The sequence below is a fragment of the Sminthopsis crassicaudata genome, chromosome 2 (genome assembly GCF_048593235.1).
Source record: "Sminthopsis crassicaudata isolate SCR6 chromosome 2, ASM4859323v1, whole genome shotgun sequence".
In the NCBI taxonomy this organism is placed as follows: domain Eukaryota; kingdom Metazoa; phylum Chordata; class Mammalia; order Dasyuromorphia; family Dasyuridae; genus Sminthopsis; species Sminthopsis crassicaudata.
The window spans coordinates 424,308,947-424,325,269 of NC_133618.1; positions in this window are offsets into that span (position 1 = coordinate 424,308,947).

Genomic DNA, 16,323 nt, shown 5'->3' on the forward strand with positions numbered 1-16,323 from the left:
TAATGGTAGTGATGGTGGTTGTGGGAGTAGTAGTAATTAACATTTATGTAGTGCTTGCTATGTGTCAGGCACTGTACTACGTAAGAACTTTACAAATATTACCTCATTTGATCCTCACAGCAATGGACCTATTATTGCCCCTATTTTACTGATGGGGAAACTGTCATTTAGCAGAGGTTGACTAGCACACTATCACAATTTGTAAGTGTCTGAGGTCATATTTGAATTCTGGTCTGGTGTTCTATCCATTTGTATAGCACTTTAAGGTTTACAAAGAACTATCTAGTAAGTACCCGAGGGCTGGATTCGAATTCAGATCTTCTGGATTTCAGACCTAATGCTCTATTCATTGCACTTCTAGCTGCCTACTATGTACAAAGCACTGTTTTAGGCACTAGAAATAAAAAAGACAAAAATGAAACTATGCTCTCAAGAAATCTACAGTCATGCAGATAAAATTGGGGAAAAAATTAAATACAAAGGAATTTTAGGAGAGGAGAATGTTAAAACCTAGGGGAATGAGAGACAATATATTAAGAGATACCTCATACAGGAAGGGGTACTTGGATTGTTCTTTGAAGAAAACTAGGGATTTTATGAGGCAGAAGAGAGAGGAAAAGCATTTGAGACATAGATGACATTTATGCCAAGGAGGCACAAGAAAGAGAATGGTCATATATGGGCCAGTTTAAAAGACTACATGAGAGTAATATGAAATCCCACTGGACAGGGAAGGAGAACCAGATTGAGGAGAATTTAAAATGCTAGGATCAGGAATTTATATTTTATCCTGGGGGGGAATGAAATATGGGTCATATCTGTGTTTTAAATTATGAATATTAATTTGGCATCTAGGAGTATCAATTAGAAGGCATTGTAGTGGTCCAAGTGAGGAAGAAGCTTGGGAGTGGAGACAGGGGACAGTGCCAAAAGATGTCATTATGATAGGATTATTGAAAAGACCTGGCAACTGATTGGATATGGAGGCTGAAGGGGCCAGGGGGAAACCAAGAACAATTCCAAAGATGTGAAACTTTGAAAGGTTCTAACCTTTTACCAGAAACAAAAATAAGAAAGTTTGGAGGATGGGAGGGTTTGAAGGAAAGTATGAAGAATTTTGAACATGTTGAATTTGGGGTACATAAGGGACATCTAGGTGAAGTAACCACTGATAATGTGGTTCTACAGTTGGGGAGAATTCATGACACAAAAAAGCTTGGGAGTTATCTGAAGAGATAATAATTGAATCCTTGGGACTTGATGAGCTCACCAATGGAAGAAGTGTAGAGAAGGGAAAGAAAGGAGCCCTTGAGGTATCTTTCCTTAGGGGAATACCCACATTAGCTGATCAGATAGTGATCTGAACTGGTATCATAGAGGCTAAGGGCAGAGATTGTGCCCAAGGGTAATCAGTGATGGACAAAAAGTTATAGTTAGGTTCTAGTAGAATGAAAACTAAGAAAAGATTATCGAACCAAACAATTAATAAATTGGTGATGGCTTTGAAAAGAACAGCTCAGTTAAGAATGAGATAGGAAGCCAGAGTGGGCAATGAAGAAATGGATGCAATTTGAGAGCACATACTGCTTTTTCTAGGAGTTAGTCTACAAAAGGGAGACGAGATTGCCTGAGGAAATGGAATCAAGTGAAGATATTAGAAGAATTTGGAGGTGGGACTGTGGCCTGGAGTGACTGGAGAAAAGTCTTTATAGAGGGATGAGATTTGAATGGGGCCTTGAAGAATGGGTAGAGTTTGTACCTTCAGGGAAGAAAAGGGGAGAATTTTCTACATTAGTTGGAGCTGGGGAGGGAGAGGAAGAACCTCAGCAAAATACAGAGGTGGAAATGCCAAAGTGGATTGAGAGAACAGGGAGAAGACCCATCTGACTTCAACAAAGGGATCATGGTAGGGAAGAAGTGCAGAGGACCAAGAAAGCTCTTTTCTTATCTTTTTTTGTTTCTTTTTCCCCTTCTTTGCAGCCTGATGGCACCAGCAAAGAGTGCGTCTTCATTGAGAAGGTCCTGGAAAACAATTACACAGCACTGATGTCTGCCAAATACACAGGCTGGTATGTGGGCTTCACCAAGAAGGGGCGACCACGGAAAGGCCCCAAGACTCGGGAGAATCAGCAGGATGTACACTTTATGAAGCGCTACCCTAAGGGCCAAGCTGAATTGCAGAAGCCCTTCAAGTATACAACGGTGACCAAGCGGACAAGGCGCATCCGGCCTACACACCCTGGCTAGGGCAGCTGACCCCACTAGCTTCACCAGGATGGTGCAACCATAAGCCACACACACACAGACACACACACAGAGACACACACACACACACACACACACACACACACACACACACACACACAGAGAAAAAACTGCATCAGATAAATATTTTTACATTAAAATAAGGAAGAAGTTCTATTTTTGTACATTGTGTTTAAAAGAAAAAAAAAACTGAACCCAAACGCTAGGGGATAGCGATAAGGATTTATTGTTGACTTGAAACCACCCACAACAAAAGACTGTTATCTAACTTAAGTGGACTGGGTGTTCATTTCTCTTAAGGAACAGACAACTTTAAGCTGGTCCCCAGAGAACTTTATTAAAGGAACCAACAAGCAAGGGAAACCAAAGTCCTTTTTTTCCAAAGTTACTGGGAAAAAAAAAAAAAGCAAAACAAAACCACCCCTTCCCCTCAAAAAACAAACACTCCACAGACTACCCTTCTCCTCTTTCCATCCTTGTCCTACCCTTCCATCGAACAAAAATCTCTGGTTTGCAGTCATTTATTTATTGTCTGCTGCAAGCTGCATAGAGACAAGATGGCGACACCGCGCGGGGATGGCGTGTCCTTGGAGTTCTCAGCGCATCGAACCCTCTGACGACAGACGGCTCCGTCCTAGCTCTGTGACCCTGCATCGCTCTCAGTTCTGGAGAATGCTGCTAATTACATTCAGTGATTCAAATGATCTAGTACACCAATGATAAGGGAATATTTTAAAACCAGCTATATTATATATATATTATATATATATAAGCTATTTATTTCACCTCTCTGTATATTGCAGTTCCATGAACCAAGTATTACTGCCTCAACAATTAAAAACAAACAAATTACCTAAAACGACATGGTGTGTGGCTGTGGGAGGCTTGGGTCGGCCAACCTTTTCTCGTTCTGTGACCTATACAGCATTTTAGTTTGATTAGATGCCCTCCTGCATTGATCCTTTCCTTAACCCTGGGCAAAATGCAGGTATTAGATTGGGATTTCTACACTTAACCAGATCATGAATCATAGAAATGAGCTCTTGGGAGCCTGGAGAAAGAAGCTGAGAGGAAGAGAAGGTTTGTGTGTTTTGAAGCAAAAAAAATAATATCTCAGAAACTCTTCTGACTTACAATCTCTCTCTGCCCTTTCTCCTCTGCCTTTACTCCTATTTAACCTGTAACCAGGATTATAAAGACTGGAATAAATTACAGTAAATGATGTAATCCTGAAAGGATGGGGTTCTGAACCTCTTCTGATAGAAGTAGAAAGAGTATTAGCTTTGGATTCGGACAAATCACTTTGACATTCTGTAAAGTAAGGGAGTTTGGATCCAGAGTCCCATTCAGCTCTGAATTCTGGTTTCTTGACTTGTGATGAGCTGAGCTGCACTGATCTTTAAATGGGCAATTAATTATCTGTACTCTGAGGGGAAGCATGTCAGGATTATGGCTAATAGAAGAAAAACTAGTGTTCCTGTTTTTTTTTTTTGTTTGTTTTTCTTTTTCTTTTTTTAAGTGTCTTACAAAAAGTATCAGAAAGCCGAATGATTGCTCAGTATGTGTTGGTGTGCCCTGGAGTAGGATAAATAACTGAGAGCCATACCTCTTCCTTACATCAGTCCTTAGACTGTGTCTCTGCAACTACTAGTTCTCACAAACCTAGTTCTGACCTCTAGGGAAGCAAATCTCATCTCCATGTCTGGTTCATAGCTTATTGACTAACTTCCATGTGACAGCCCTTCAGATACTTGAAGATCCCAATTTTGTCCCCTTTCTGCCCTCAAGTCATTCCTCTCTTCTCAAGGTTAATCTTTAATTCCTTCCATTTATGCCCAAGGACATTTTCTTTTTAATTTTTAATAGCTAATTTTTTTTCAGAATACAAGCAAAGATCATTTTCAACATTTACCTTTACAAAGCCTAATGTTCGAAATTTTTTCTCATTCTCTCAACCCTTCTCTGCTAGACAGCAAGTAATCCAATATCGGTTAAACATGTGCAATTCTTCTAAATATATTTCCATCCAAAAACATTTTCTAATCTGCTATAATCCTCTTCTGGACACTTAAGTTTGTCAAAATTCTTCCTAAAATATGGTGCCCTGAAACCAATCCCTTTAACCAGGGCATCTCCTTCTTCCTGAATGGACATCATGAGATGAAGTTTGGCTTATTGGCATTGTTGGTTCAGGTTTACACTGTTGACTCACATTAAAATGCAATGCCAACTGTTGTCTAGCCCAGGGCTGCTTCAACTTTCCATTCAACTTTTTCATCTGAGGAAAAATAAATAAATAGGTGTACAAACTATAAAGTAGTTACATTTACTGATGATAATATTCATCTTTATTAAATTTCATTAGATTCAGCTCTCTTCTGACCTGAAATATATGTATATACATAAATATGTATATACATTTTAGTAGGGGTGGGGGAAAGGAGAGAGATTGTAATGCAGTTTGTTAACTGTCCTTCCCAACCTGTTTCATCTGTGAAATTCATAAGCAGGCTATCAATGCCTTCATCCCAGTCATTGATTAAAATGTTGAGTAGAGCAGGGCAGGGCAAGGGACAGATGTCAGGATGTTCCAAGAAAAATTTCCCTCGGGGTTGACATCAACAAGTCTATATAATGCAGCCAAAAGTCAGTGCACTGTCTTTCAAGTTAAGTGGCCTCCAGTGTTTATTACCTTGATGATCTGGGGACAAGCTAGGTAATCCTCCTTGGGGGCAGGTAGATGACACAGTGGACAGAGCACTAGTCCTGGAATCAGGAAGACCTGGGTTCAAATATGACCTCAAAGACTTATTAACTCTGTGACTCTGGGCAAGTCAGTTAACCCCAAATGCATTATAAAAAACAAAACCAAACAAACAAAAAAACTCGGGCCTCACTTTACTCATGATTAAGTTGGGTTTAATGAAAAGTCCTTCCAACTTTAAAACAAGGATCCTAATTTTGTTTCCATTGAAATCAATTTCTTTGTGCTACTTATTCAAACAGTTCCAATTTATCTACTTTATTACCCCATACTTTGACATCACTGGCTTGAGTTCTTTTCCATAATTATTCATATAAGTGGAATAAAACTCTGATAATCAAATCAGATGATTCATTCTTGGGAAATGTGGCTCAAAATGATTTCAGATCCAATGGGACTGGATTCTATAAACAGGTAAAAACATCCCACACATTTTAGGTCTTGTCCTCCAAGGGTCTGGTGCTATGACATCCTTTACACACCACTGCTAGAAAAATCCAGATGCCTGACCATGTAACCCCTCTCTTCCTTCCACTCACAGGCCTCTAGTTTTTCCTAATTGTCTAAAGGATAAAATAGAAACTCCTTTTCCTAGCAATTGAGGACTTATAAGGTCTGGCTGTCACCTACCTTTTCTGTCTTATTTCACACGGTCTTAATGCCTCATCTACTCTTTTCCTCAAAAGGCTGGTTCCTGTGGAAAAGCAGACAATTGAGTGAGGTAGAAACTACAGCCAATAATGCTTTACATATCAAACAATGTATAAAGTAAATGGCATGCCTGCTGATTTAACTCCTACCCAAAACCTAACGCCCAAAGTACAGAGGACCATTAATGCCATTGAGAAGTGCTATAAAGGGATGATGAGTGAGATGATGTGTGGCTGAATGTCTAGATTTTAAGATAAGTTTTGATGATCATATATCAGCCCCAAACTCAAAAATCTCAGGCTCTGAGTCTTGCTTCTCCATCTCTATCTTATCTAACCAATCAGTTGTCAAATCTCTTGCATCTGTTCCCTCTTCTTCAATCCTACTTGTTCCTCATCATGTCTCACATGGACCATTCTAATAGCCTTCTAACATAGCTCCCAACTCCATGGTCTTTTCCTTTTCCAGACCAGCCCCCAAAGTTTATCAGATTCATCTTTCCCATGTAGGAGTCTATCAAATTGTGTCACTTTCAGAAACTCCCTGTTGCCTGTAAAATGAAAACCGTTCACCTTTCCAGTCTTATTACCTATTCCTTTTTCTTAAAATATACTTTCTATTCCATGCTACTGCCTAATGCTGTCCTTAACACTTGTGATTCTCTGTTGATGATCTCCTATTGCTGAAAAGATAATCCCTCTGCCTCTCTTTAGTCTGGGATCCTTTTATTTGAAAGCCCACCTTAATGCCACTCTGATTACAAATCCAGTCTTCATCCTATATACACACTTAATATTCAGCTAAAAATGATCCCTTCTTCCTTAATTTTTTCCTAGGGAATTTTGTCTTGCATTCTTTTTGGTATCTTCTTTTGTCCTTTCCTATATTTGTTTGTTTCCTCCCCCACTCCTCCCAGTTGAGTGCAAACTCCTTGAGGAAAAGAATTCTGCCCACTTTTTTAATACCCAGCTTAGAGTACAGAAGCTACATAGAATAATAGTTAATATATTTGCTGAATTGAATCCAGTGTATTGATGTTGCCATAAAAGAAGCAACTCTTCACACATTATACCTATGACAGGCTAGACCCATAGGACCTAGGGCTGGAAAGGACATTAAAGATCATTTAATCCAGTCAATTGCACTTCACAGATCAGGAAACTGAGGCCCAGAAGGGTTGGGACTTCCCTAAAGTCATATGAGCCACAACTATCAGCCAAGAATCAAACCCAGGTCTTTCTATATCACTCTCTCCCACCATTTTGCTTACTCATCATTATAATTCTGTTCATTGTGGTTTGAATCATGAATAAATAAATAAATAAAACATTTATTAAGCACTTATGAAGCACAAGGCACTATTAATAGAAAAATGAGACAGCCCCTACTCTCAAGGAGCTCACACTAATGAGGGACACAAAACATATGGGAGATTTCAGTAACAAGTACGATGAAAAGGTCCATAAAATACAAAATACAAGCCCGCTCCTTAGGGAGCAGCAGCAAAACAGATGATTATGGCTCTTTTTCCATGTCTTTTTCACTAATACAGTTCTATCAGATTCCATCTGAGGTGGAACTGTTTAACAGGACAAAGGATTTGATAACAAGAGTTTTCTTTTCGGGACTTCGGTAGCTGTGGCTGGAGTACCTGTGATAACAGTTGCTGGGATGCATCTCCACAAAGGTAGTTTCCCAGACAAAGGACACAATTTTCCCCCCTTCCATCACAAATCTTCCTGGGGTAACTTGTACACCGAATATTAACCTATTCAACAAACAACTATGACTCCAGACTTTTGTATTGTATATCTCCCCAAACTCTTTTTATTTTGACTGGCTTTCAGGATTTTGGGCTCTTTCTAAGGAAAGTTATTTGGATTTGGAGGCAGAAAGCCCAGCTTTGAATCCTGCTTCCAATAGATAGAAATAGAAATGTTATACATGTATAGTGCACACATATTGTATGTATATGTATGTTTGTCTTTCATTCTCAAAGAGAACCAAGGATATAACAATGAGATGACTTGCTGGAACTGGATTTAGGTGAGGCAGTTATACAACATCAGAGTCATTGAAGTCCAAGACAAAAGTCAAGATGACTTGTCAATATCCAGGAGGCAATGGATGGTCTTCCAAGGCTGACTAAGCTGTAAGTGCTCCACAGCTTCATCCACCTTCATGGCCGTTAACAAATTATTCTCATCAGTTCATTCCACAGAGGAAAGTTTTCATGTGCTCGGAGGGTAGAATTCCCCCTAGCTCACTAAGGGGCTTGAGGCCGAAAATTGGTTTAGTCTATCCTCTGCCCAGATGATTTTATTGAGATTTGGCCACTTTGAATGATACAGCCTTTTGGAACAACAGAGGGTTGGGTGAAGGGGAACATCAAAGATAGATGAACAATCCTGAAAGGGGCTCAGCAAACCCTCATAGCCGAGGTTCTAGTCCTCCCATACACCTCATATGTGTGTATACATTTATATGTTGTATATATTTGTATGTATGTATACATATATATACAAATGTACTTATGTATATATTTTAATTTATACCGATGGGTAGATAAATGAATAGATGATAGATAATCAATAGAGTACAAATCTGCTCACTTATAAATTTATAAAACTCCTAAATATAGAAACTCCCTTCTCAAAGGCAAGAGCAACTACCTGAAACTCCATAGTTTTAGAGAATTGCTTGGAGCAACCTGGAGGTTAAGTTATTTTGCTCTAGATCATGCAAATAGTATAAGTCAGAAGCAATACTTGATCCCAGGCATCTCTTATTCCAAGGCTCTATCCACTACAATGAGGTTTCATATTGTACTTCCTATAATAACAGCTGACAAATTATGTATTTCCTTTAAGTTTGCAAATGTACATTATCTACATCATCTAATTTGAGCCTCAGTACAAAAGGCATTACTGAGATTATAACCCTCATGTTACAAGCAAGAAAACTGAATTTTAGAGAAGTTATGTGGCTATGAAATGTCAGAGGGGGGATCTGAATGCAAGTCTTACTGACAGCTAACCCAACATCCTATTAATACACGTCTACCTACGCAACATTGGGGAAAGTTGTGTTTCTTGGTTTTTTTTCTTTTTCTTTTTTGCTTCTCTGGACCACAGTTTCTTCAATTACACATTTAAAAGACTGTATTGATCCTCTAAAATATATAATCTACAACTAGGTAATGCCATAGACCTAATCCTGTTTCCTCCTCATTCTTTCCTTTATCTGCCTCTTCCCCTCACCTAATCAACCTTCACATAAAGATTAAGCCCTTGGTGCTTTGGGGGTAAATATTTCCTAGTTTCCTTATTCTTTGGGGAAAAAACCATCAATTTCAGGAAAATTCAGAGGTCGAGTAGGGTGGGATTCAATTATAATTTTGCTTTGTTGGCCCCCAAATGAAGGTGCTATCGGTTTGGAAAATGTGGTTTCATGATTTTGTTTACTAGTAGATCTTCCTGGAAATTTCCTGAGCTATGAGAAATATTTTAATTATATCCAGTTGCATATTTCTGGTGGGAATATTTCCCAGTTGTAAATGATGTTCCATTAGTAATATAAACATAAGGAAAGCAACCTATTACAACCATCAGGCTGTCCTGTGGCCCAGTTGTACCTCATTGGAGTGAAAAGTCCAAATCTGGCTCCATAAGTGTTTCTGTTCCCTCAGTGATATTCATATGCATGAAATAGCCTTGGGGAAGGATTCTCTCCAAGAGAAGGATACTCTTAGACTTCAGTCACCTTCCTGGTTTACTCCATCTCCAGGATTCCCACTGCTCTCACTCTGGACCTCAGAACTGGGCTAAAGAGGGCCAGCCTGGATTCTTTTTTGCACTCCGGTCGCACAAGACTCTTGCAGTGGTCCCTCTTACCTAGACTAGACCCAGGGAGCAGAAGCGGCTGACCATAGCAGGACTCTCACTCCCAGAGCTCAGCGATGGAGCCATGTTCTCGGGGGTCACTAACCCGCCTGCTCAATACAGGTCTCTTCTAGAGATCAGGAAAACGAGAATGACCTAAACCCGAGATGGCTGACAGGTGGGGAAGAACCGATTGTATGCACTACTATGAGGAAAAAAAGAGATCCAGCAAGTAGAGAAGGGGAGGAGAATACTGTGAATAGAAGGAATAGGACTGAGAAGAAGGGGACAGAATGAGGATGATGAGAGGGAGGGGGGGGAGATTCGGGAAGCCAGAGCTTAACCCTCGTGCCCGGGGGACTCAGTTTCATCACCCAGGTGTAATGGGGGCATCCGGTTGTTCCAGACAGTTACCTAGCAACCATCCAATGGGACGCTAACCACTGAGCAAAGAGCTACTGGGGCAGCTTGAGATAACGGTTCGCCGCCCCTTCGTCACCCCCGCGGGGGTGTGATCGAGTCTCCCCAGCTGCGGGTTCTGACAAGTCTTTGTAGGCGAGTCTTTGCATGTGTATATGTCCTGGAGATTACCCTCTTCCTTCCTCCTTTCAAGCCCCAGTATCTCCCACCTTCCACAGAAGTTTGGCTTAGAGTACTCTGGGAGAACTTAATGCTGAAACATATCACCCTTCCACTACATACAGTTCAGAATGTGGCTGGGCAAATTGTCACCGCTGAAGATGCTATTAAATCGGTTTTCGTGCAAGGACTTTAGATTTGGGATGAGAGGCTTTAGGTTGAAAAGCGCATCTGTCACTGGGATCGGGAAAATCGCTTCCATTATTTGTAACATTTCTAGGATCCCTTTCACCTATAATTATATGATTCTATGTTAAACTCCACCTCGACTAAGACAGGGGTCACGGCAGATAAGCATTTCACACGCACCTTTAACTCTTCAGGCTGTGAACTGTTACAGATCGCCCCTAATGCTGATTGAAATCATGGCTTTTTGGCCACTCGAGTGAAAAGCCAAGGATTCTGCCCGCAGGCTTCTTTTGCCTCAACAGACTAGGCGGGGGAAGAAAAACGGGGCCTGGTTGGACTGGACTAAAGGCAAGAGAAGTTTGCAGCCCCCTTTCCTGCACAGCAGCTCCCCTCTTTGTCCGAGCGGCGGGAGGGGGCATTTTCAACCTTTCTCTAAATTTCTCCTTCACTAGAGCATCATTCCTGACCTCCCTCCGAGTTCCTCCAGGGACTTGGTAGGTAGTCAATCTGGAGTAGGACGTGTCGGATTTCCCTGAAGCCTCAGTGGAAACGGGCAGTCCCCAGAACAGACCCGAGGGATGGTTGACGTGGTGCGTGGGTCAGTGGGCTGGAGCGAGCCTCTGGGCAGAGCTGCCGCGGAAGGAAGGGATAGCTGAGGCCCATAAAGCGCCAGGCAGCGGTCGTTAAAACGGGGGTCATTACATAATTAGCACAGCGGTGGTAACTGGCCCAGCGTGAGCCCCCATAAAACGGACCCGCGCTTCCCTCGGCCTGAGCAGAGCCGGGGTCCTAACGAGGCCTCCGGCCGCCCGGAATCCCGGGCGCAAAAAAACGCGCGGAGACTTGAAAGCCACCATAAAACCGGGGGGACCTAGGCACCAAAGCCGCGGGGAAGCGGGCGCTTTCAAAGAAACAATAGTAAATTAGGTGCTAAAGATATAAAAGCCGGTTCCCTAACTATTTAATTAGGTAGCGTGTCTGTTACAAACATTAGTCCGGGAGTTTGGAAACAGATGGCCCGGGCCTCGCGGCCCCGCTCTTGCCCGCCCTCCCTGGGGACGGCGGGCTTCGGGGCCTGGGATTTCAGCTCGGTCCGAGAGTTCCGCAGGGGGAAATGAAGTGGGAACCGCAGGTAGCTCCAGGAATTGGGCCCCACCCGCAAAATGTCACCCCCTCCCCTTTTCCTGGGCAGGTAATTAAAACAGAATTCCATTCACTTGTTTGAGTCGACCCCATGGGCTTAATTAGCACTTGCTAGAATTTCCCCCCAGCTTCTCCGCTAGGAGAATAAAAAGAAGTTTAAATAGGGTTTTAGTTCTCCCGCCCACTGGCCTGACCGCAACTGTGGCTGTGGGACAGTCAGCACCCCCCAGGCAGGCCGGAGTCACTCGCGAACAAACTCCCTCACGTTAGAGTCAGAGTTAGCCAAGCTGGACTGGAAGCCAGTCACTTCCTGGCTCTTCTACTGGCTTACCTTTTGGCCCCGCGCAAGTGATTTTTAACTTTTCTGGGACTCTTATTTTCTCACTTCTAGTAAAGCCCCTTTAGGTTTTAGATCTACGATTCTAGGACCAAGCCCGACACACACACACATGCACAAGCCCATACATTCTCAGACTCGATTAAGCTACATATATACACATCATTCACACACATTCTCCTAGTTCTTTGTTTTTGTATTCCTATACCCACTGCAGTGCTTGGAACGAAGGAGACCTTTCTTTAGTGGATGCTTACCGATTGATTTATACACCGTATGAATTCATACTCCAGTGTTCTTACCCTCCTTCAAACATGGTTAGTCTTACATTCACCACCATGCACTAATATTCACTCACACTTACTGGTACCGGATCTGTGCGGAGTGGGGCCGGGGAAGGACAGCAACGCTGATTCGAAGCCTTCAGTTAGTTACCTGTCCACTTACAAACTGCCTCTCACCTCTCTGGTTCATCCTATACCTTTGTGAGCAAGATAATTTTCCTTCAGCACGTTTCTGATCCTCTGACTCCTCCACTCGAGGCCAGTACTTCTAAAATAAACTCCCCCACTGAGCTTTTAGAAATGTAACTGATTTTACTTTTTTAGTTAAGCATTTGCTTTTGTTTTTTTCTCTCCCATCTCTCCCTACTAAAATAGCCCAAAACAAAACAAATGTAATGAATATTCCTAGTCAAGGAAAACAAATTCCTCCACTGGCTATGTCCATAAAAACATTTCATTCTGAATCTTGAGTTCATCATTTCTCATGGTGGGTAGCATGGTTTATCACTGGGCCTCTGGAATCATAGTTGTTCATTTCATTGGTGAGTTCTTAAGACTTTCAATGTTTCTATTGTGCAAATTGTTCTGGTTGTGTTAAAAAAAAAAACATTCTGCATCAGTTCATACAAATCTTCCTAGGTTTCTCTAGTTTTTATTTCTTATGGCACAATAGTATTTCATTATGCATATAATATAATTTGTTCAAACACTCTCCAATTGATGAACACTTGTTTTCCAGTTCTTCATCATTGCAAAAGAACTGCTATAAGTATTTTTGTTCATATAAACCCCTTAATTCTTTATTTGATCTCTTTGGAGTATTGCTGGATCAAAGGATATTCAGTGATTTTTTTTTTTTTTTGAACATAGTTCCAAATTACTTTCCAAAGCTTCTGATTCCTACCCAAGAATCCAGTTTGTTGAGGTGATCAACCAAAAAAGTATTTATTAAGAGGCTACACTGTACTAGGTGCTGAGGGTACAAATACAATGAATGAAATACCCCCCCCCCCCTTAAAAGGAAGTTATAAATTTTCCAAAGAGACCACAAGGACATATATAGTCCATTAATAAACATTGATTAAGTGCCTACTGGCACATAGTAGGGGATACAAAGAAAGGTAAAATACAGTCCTTGCTCTTGGAGAGTTCACAATCTAATGAATACATGAAAATAATAGCTAGTATTCATATAACACTTACTAAGTGAAAATCCTGTCTAAACATTTTACCAATATTATTTCATTTGGTCCTCACAACAAGAAGAAACAGAAAGAGAATAAATATCCCTTTCTCCCCCCAAAAAAGTTGCAACAGATGTTCTGGAATTTCATAAACATAGTCATGTGATTCTGTTAGTTCTTTAGTCTAGAACGATTCACACTGTCAGTCACTGGGAACAATTCCAAATGTGGAGAAAAACAAACCCACTTGGAGAGCCCACACCTGTGTGCTCACTGGCAAAGCTTGCCTGACTTTGTACACATGTATACACACTTCCCTCCCATCATAGTTCCCAGATCTGAGACATTCTCAGGTGAGGGATGCTGTTAGGATCAGTATTAGAAGAATGACAGATGAACCTGGCAGACATAAGTCTGCACAAACAAGATAAAAATGACCTTGGACAAGTTAGTAAACTTATCTTTTTTTTTCCTTAGCTATCAAATAAATGAGCTGTATTAGTCTCTAAGGTCCCTTCTTGATCAAGATCTCTGAAGATGTTGGTATAAGGAAGATGATGTAAGGTTTTTTCTCTCATGAAGTATGATTTTCAGACTACACAGTGGAACTCTTCTGATTTGGGATGCTTCACTCGTGTGCCCTCAGGGGGAAGACCTTAAGTGCTCATGCAAAGCAATTCTTGCCTAATAAAGATTTCTTTTTTTTTAGAGGAGGGGGATTTTTGTTTTCAATTAATTTGGGGATTATGGGGTGTTTAAGGAGGACTAGCTTTTTCAGAGTTGATCATCCATAAATCTTTGATGTCCACCTTCACCCAACTCTTAACTGTGACTATATGAAGACATATACCAATAAAATAGTCTCAAGTAGATGTACTAAACCAGATTGAGGGTGGTCAACAAGCCTTAAGCTAGAATGTCAACCCCAAGCATATGAAAACTTCTCTGGTGAATGGACTGATGAGAACAGTTTGTTCCGATGGTCAGTAAGGCACCTAAAGCAGGCATTGTGGAGCATAGAGAACTGGGTTAGACATTGAAGGTCATCCACTGCATACCAAGCCATCCCACAGCCTGTTTAACTGACTTTTGTCCTTCCACTGACTGAGGAAAAGAGAGTGAGGCTGATGACTTCATGCAACTTTGACTCACTTAAATCCAATTCAGGGCCAAATTGAGACATTATCTTTTGATATTATTGTCCTGTGCAAAAAAACAAAACAAAACAAAACAAAAAATGAAGAAAGAATAGTTTGTGTAGTGATTCTATTTACTTATGAATATCTTCTACTGGAGCCAAAATTCACAAGAACCCTTTCACTGATGTGAGAAAGTTCCAGGTGAAAAAATTCCCTCCAGCAATATAGGTTGGCAGCTTCTCTGTAGCTAATATTAGAGAGTTGTCTAAAGCACTGAGAGATAAAGGGGCTTTTCTTTTTTTATTATTATTATAGCTTTTTATTTACAAGATATATGCATAGATAATTTTTTCAGCAATGACAATCGCAAAATCTTTTGTTCCAACTTTTCCCTTTCTTCTCCCCATCCCTTCCCCCAGATGGCAGGTTGACCAATACATATTAAATATATTAAAGTATAAGTTAAATACAATATATGTATACATGTCCATAGTTATTTTGCTGCACAAAAAGAATTGGACTTTGAAACAGTGTACAATTAGCCTGTGACGGAAATCAAAAATTCAGGCGAACAAAAATAGAGGTATTGGGAATTCTGTGTAGTGGTTCATAGTCATCTCCCAGAATTCTTTCGCTGGGTGTAGCTGGTTCAGTTCATTACTGCTTTATTGGAACTGATTTGGTTCATCTCATTGTTGAAGATGATCACGTCCATCAGAATTGATCATCATACAGTATTGTTGTTGAAGTATATAATGATCTCCTGCTCCTGCTCATTTCACTCAGCATCAGTTCATGTAAGTCTCTCTGGGTAAAGGGGCTTTTCTAAGGATGTGTCAGAAGCCAGAGTTGAGTCTTGAGGGCAGCAGGCAAATAGAAATTCGATCAATTAGGTTGGAATGGAGAATGTCATGGAAAGATAGTTTGGATTCATATGGTAAAGAGCTTTATTAATGAATTTTTATTTTCTCCTAGAGGTATTATGAAATCATTTGAACAAGGTAGTAACATAGTCAGACCTGTGCTTTAAAAAATATCAATTTGACAACTGTGTGAGGGAGGGATTGGAAGTGGAAGTCAGGGAGACAAATTAGGATGCTATTAGATTCTGGAGGGTCTGTACTAGATTAGTGACTGTGTGAGTGAAAAGAAAGGGATGAACTTGAGAAGTCATTTTTAAAAATGTAGAAATGATATAGACTTGCCAGTTGATTGGATTGGGGAGTGGTGAGATTGAGGGATAGGGAAGAATCAAGAATAATTCCAAGCTTGCCAACTTGGGTTATTGGAAGGATGATGGCACCCTCTGCAGAAATAGGGAAAATAGGAAGTACTATGTGTTTGAGGAGGGATTAGCTCCGTTTTGATGAAAGAAAGGTGAGTTTGAAATGTTTGCTGGGAGGTACCCAGCAATCAATCGGTGATTTCTGCAATGAAATCTTGTTTGGTATTTAAAGTCCTTCATAGTCTTGCTGCAAATCATCTGGTTTTATTTTATTCACTCTCAAGCATTATTCTCTATGTTCTAGCCATACTAGTGACATTTCCACTCTTTGCTCATCGTCACTCCATTTTTGCACAGGCATAATCTCAAACATAGAATTTTCATCTCCATTTTTTGAATCGTTAAAGCATTATTACGATTATGATTTATTATCATTTATCAAGGACATCCTAGGTGCTAGGCACTGTATTAATGACTGGGAACATAAAGAAAAAGGAAATAGTTCTATCCTCAATAAGCTTACTTTTATTTTATTAGAGAAAAACAAGATATACACAAATAACTAAATAAAAATATGTATTAACATCAGTGGTTTGGGAGCATTGCTATGGAGGAGGTAATTATGGAGGGCAATCTAATAATGGCTCCTCAGATCAAAGTGCTACTTTCTCTGCTGCTTTAT